Consider the following 5,636-nt stretch of genomic DNA (forward strand, 5'->3'; position numbering starts at 1 on the left):
CATTGTTTTCTATTGTGGAGATATGAACTAAACCACAGAACTGCACTTTTAGACAGGCCAATCGCATAGAGTTTATCTAAAAGTAAATAGTGATCAACAAGGTCAAAAGCTTTAGTCAGGTCAATAAATATTGCACCTGTAAGTTTATTTATTTTTTATTTATTTATTTATTTAGAAAAGGGACAATGTACATTAATTAACATTCATAAATGTAAATGTACCCAAATTAGCCCGAAGGCTAGTTTTCATTGGTAGTCCCTTTGCCAGATGTTATTAGGCTCTAAACTAGAAAAAAGTAAAAAGGTTAAACATTACAACAATACACTACAAGAATCATAAATCTAGAACTTGTAAACACCTCTATAAAATACAATTAAGAGCATTATACAAAAAGACAATATACACACAATAGAAAAAATTGTTATGAGTTAATATGACTAATCAGGTTTATAATAAAATTAATAATAAGTTTAATAATAATAATAGAGCAGCATTAATGTTCACATTGTTGGTTATGAAGAAGCCATTTCTTAAGATTAAACTTAAAAGAGTTAAATGTTGAGCACTCTCTAATTGAGTGAGGTACAGTATTCCACTGATGTGAAGCTCTGTATGAGAAAACAGCTTGGCCAAACGATGTTTTCCTACGTGGAATTATACAATCCGCTCTAATTGCTCCTCTTGTAATTCTGTTTTCAATAGATTTAAATTTAATAAAATCAGCCAAAGGAGAAGGAGCCAAACCATGCATGATCTTATAAACTAAACAAACATTTTTAAAGTTGATTAGAATTTCCCAGTTAAACAAGTTATACTTATTTAAAATGTGACAATGATGAAAGCTGAATTGTTTTTTATCTAAAATTTTAAGTGCTTGTTTGTATATTGATTCTAATGGTTTTAGGACTGTAGAATGTGTATTTGACCAACTTGTCAAACAATATGTGACATGAGAAAGAATCATAGAGTGGAAATATATCTTTGCTGCCTCATTTGATAAACAATTTCTAATAAACCTAAAGTTAACCAAGTTAAATTTAATCTTTTTGCAAACTTTTTTTATGTGAGTTTTAAAACCAAGACAGGAGTCCAGATGTACCCCTAGATATTTACATTCTGAAACAACCTGTAATCTTTCTCCTGAAATAAAAATGTCCTGTTTTGTATCAGGCCTATGTCCTTTAGAAAAGAACATACAGACTGTTTTTGACACATTTAACCTCAAAAAACTCTGATTTAGCCAGGATGTAACTTTTACCATAACGTCTGTCAACTTTTTTGCAACCTCTTCTGCATTTTTACCATGTGTAAAAATGACTCTATCGTCAGCATACATTAGAATATTACATTGTCCACACTCCTTAGGTAAATCATTAATATACAAGCTAAAAAGAATTGGGCCCAGTATGGACCCTTGTGGAACACCAGTTGATAGGTCTATTAAATTCGATTTAAAATTATCAATTTTTACTAATTGAGAACAGGAAGAAAGGTAAGATTTGATTAAATTTACAAAATGTATAGAAAAATTAAAATCATACAGTTTATGCAAAAGGTTATTATGGTTTAGAGTATCAAATGCTTTCTGTAAATCAAGAAATACAGCCCCTACCACTCCACCTTTATCCATTAATGCTTTTACCTTTTCTGTAAAGTAACATATTGCAGTTTCTGTTGAGTGATTTGCCCTAAAACCAAATTGGAATGTAATTGGAAAGAACTATTATTAAGATGATCAATAATTTGTTTGGCCACTAGTTTTTCAAAAATCTTTGATATTGTAGGTAGGACACTGATGGGCCTATAATTACAAGGTAAGCGAGTGTCGCCTCCCTTAAATAGGAGCCACAACCGCTGGTTTCCAAGAACTAGGGAATATCCCTTGATCTAATGAACTATTAATGATATGTGTTAGAGTGTTGACTATTGAGGAAATAATTTGTTTCAATAAGAGTGTGTCCATACCATAAATATCCTTAGCCCTTGAGGTCCTCAGAGACATGACCACTCTTTCAACCTCTAACTTAGTTACTGGTCTTAATACTAATGCTGTGTCACTTTCATTAATTGTTTGTATATAGGGATGTTGTACAATAAAACTTTGGGCTATTTTATCCACTGACTCAACAAAATAGTGATTAAGGGCCTGTGCCACATCAATCGGGCTCTGTAGAACTGTATCATTAATCTTTAATTCAGTTAGACTTGTTTTAATATTCTTTTGACCAGTCAATTTTTTAATCTGTCTCCATATTATTTTTGAGTTACCATGAGCGTTTTCAATAATTATGATAAAAAAATCTGCCTTTGCTTTCCTTAATGCTCTTACTACCTTATTTCTTAACATTACAAATTTATTTCTATCATGGACCATCTTTGATCTAGTCGCTAATTTTAAAGCATTATCCCGTTCCTTCATTAATTTTTTAATATTGTCGTTAACCCAGGGGAGGGACTGTTTCTTGTACTTGTATTTCGTCTTGATTGAAAAATCACTAATTGTAGATTGCAGCTTTTCTGTAAAGATCTGACTAGATATTTCTAAATCTATATTAGATGATACCAAATCTTCCCAATTCATATTGTCAATTGCTGATTTAAACTCATTTTGCTTATTTTTTGGAATACCGAACACTTCCTTATTACTGGCATGTGTAGTAAATCGTTTGCTTGTTAATTTTCTAGAAATAAGCACCATATTATGGTCTGACAACCCTGTGATCATATTATATGACTTTATAATTCTCTCCGGTCTGTTACTAAATATCAGGTCAATCTGAGTGCTAGTGCTGTTTGTTATTCGTGTTGAACCTTTGATCAGTTGGACTAAATTAAAACCATCAACGACTTGTTTGAGCTTCTTCCTTATAGATGTGTCTTCCCAATTTAAATTAAAATCACCCATAACAATAACTTCCTTCTTAAAATCACATTGACATAAGACGTTCTTAAGTTCATCATAAAAACTGTTATTTAAAGCAGGTGCTCGGTAAATAACTATAAGTGTAAAAGACATCTGAGGTGATAGAATCACATTTAAACCTATACATTCTAAATCAATCGGATTTTGCCATATAATCTCATTACAACAAATAGTGTCTCTCACATAAATCATTACGCCACCTCCTTTCCTTTCAATTCGATCCTTCCTATAGAAATTATAACCCGGGATATTTAGAGCAGCTGATGGAGAATTGTCATGAAGCCAGGTTTCAGATAAACAGAGGTAGTCTAAATTAGATTCTAATAGTATATGATTAATCTGATCACTTTTTGATTTTAAACTTTGTATATTTAGGTGTCCACCTAATATACCCTTCGGTTTTACATTTAGATCCCAAATAATTCTAGAGTTATTTACCGTTTGAAAAATTTTAAATTTCCGATTCTTTTGTATTGCTCTGTTGACCACTACACGCTTCTTCTTAGTATCATGCTCATCAAGTTTATCGTTCAACACCATATCACTTGAACTTGCGTGCAAATAGTCACTGCCTCCGACCGCGACCTGAGAAGGTGCCGTCTTTGACACAGAGTAAATCCCCACCGGCTCTACCGTCCGCGAATCCATCGATGGTTGACCGTCAGTCGACACCAACACGCCAACGGATCGTTCCCGCCACTCGTCCGCTAAAGCCTCTGGGGTAATCAGGTGCTCCGATGGCAATGACAACCCTCCCCTCCATGTGTTTTGCTCCAGATGATCACCATGAGCAGCGCCCGCCGACCGAGCCAAATCGGTCTCAGAGCTCAGCTGGGCCATCATCGGATCCTCCATGGAGCTCGGGTAGGGCACACGGCACACAGTGTAAGGTTGCGGTCTAGTTTCAAAACATGGGTAGTCTCTGAATGAGCTACATACCTGAGTAGTGGTAGAGTTGCTAATGAAATTGTCAACAATGCTTCCCTCATCTGTTACAATGGTTGGACCAGGACACTGGTGAATGTCCCCGGACAAAAGTAAACAGATGGCTATTATCACAGCATTATTGTGTAGTTGTTTGCGCACTGTTCCTTCCAATTTTCTTCGGTAAAACCGACGTGTAGTTAAGAAGGTGATACTGAACGCATACTCTCCATATCCAGAGAAGCAATTTATTATTATTTGTTTGTTTATAAAAGATCCCATGTTCAAAATTATCGTTGTTGTTTTTTAAATCTATGTTATTATGAGACCGTTTAAATGAGACATTTGCTGGGTGGACAAACTTTAAGATTAGCGTGTAGAGTAACAGAGCAGCGACCACACCTGATCGACCAGTTCACCATTATCTGCAGCAGAGAACACATCATTGGTGAGTTTAAAGGGGGGGGTGAAATGCTCATTTTCACTCAATCTCCTGTTAATCTTTAGTACCTAAAGAGTAGTATTGCATCCTTCATATCTCCAAAAAGTCTTTAGTTTTATTATATTTATAAAAGAAAGATAGGCTGTACCGAGTCTTTCCAGAAAAAAACGAGCGGCTGGGGGCGGGCCGTGTGGGCGGAGCTAAAGCTGTGCTAACGCGCCGAGCTAATAACACACAGAGACATTTGTTCTCAACAGTTTTACTCACCGTCCGGTTCCAACGTACGACCGCAAACCTTTATCATTGTGACTGCTCGATCCTTAAGCATTAGACGATCTGCAAATCCGTCGATCTGGGCTTTGTTTATAAAACAATCATCGTCGAAATGCAGGGAACAAACAGTCTTACACAACTCCGTTTATGCTCAGGAAAAACAAACTCCATCCACTGGTGCCTTAACGCTGGGTTCTTTGGGAATCTGTGCAGGGTTGTCTTGCCCTGGCAACCAAAAACACACTTCTTTGGTGACATTGGCTTCCCAAAAGCCGAGCACAGCGCTTTGATGGCGAACTGCTTTTGCTCTCTTGCTCTGGTCTACGAGTGCGCGCGCGCCCGCGATCTTACCGGAGAAGTGCCCTTAGGACCCGTATAAGGAAATTCCGCTACATCTGACGTCACTCAGACCCATACTCGAAAAAACTTTCCGAAACTTGTGACAAACCGGAAGGACAATTTTTGGCACAGAAATACTCCTTCAAACGTACAATTTAATTTTTGAAACTTTGTCCATGTTTAGCATGGGAATCCAACTCTTTAACAGTGTAAAAAACTCAGTATGCATGAAATAGCATTTCACCCCCCCTTTAAGAAGGGCAGTAGATGTAGAGTGGTTAGACCTAAAGCCAGATTGAAATGGTGATAAGATTGTTTGCACTAAAAAAATTTGAAAGTTGGTTATAAATTAATTTTTCAAACACTTTAGCAATAGAGCATATAATAGATATGGGTCTATAATTGTTAAGATCTAAAACATCTCCTCCTTTATGTATTTGAGTGATGCGTGCGCATTTCAAAATGGCTGGTAACTCACATGAAGACAGAGAGGGATTGAATAGATCAGTAAGTGGATATATGGGATGATAAACTTATTTTCTAAACCATCATGTCCAGCACCACTGTTCACTTTTAATTCATTAATGACATTCTGAACTTCATCTGGTTGAATTTTCCTAGAATAAAAGGAACTGTGACTGGGCAAAGTATTATTAAAAAAACAGTACCTGGATCAGATTCGGGTATTAAGGTAGAACAAACAAAAGAGAAATCGTGATTGAATGCTTGAGCAAT

This window comes from Scardinius erythrophthalmus (assembly GCF_964197995.2).
Source record: "Scardinius erythrophthalmus genome assembly, chromosome: 13".
Taxonomy (NCBI): domain Eukaryota; kingdom Metazoa; phylum Chordata; class Actinopteri; order Cypriniformes; family Leuciscidae; genus Scardinius; species Scardinius erythrophthalmus.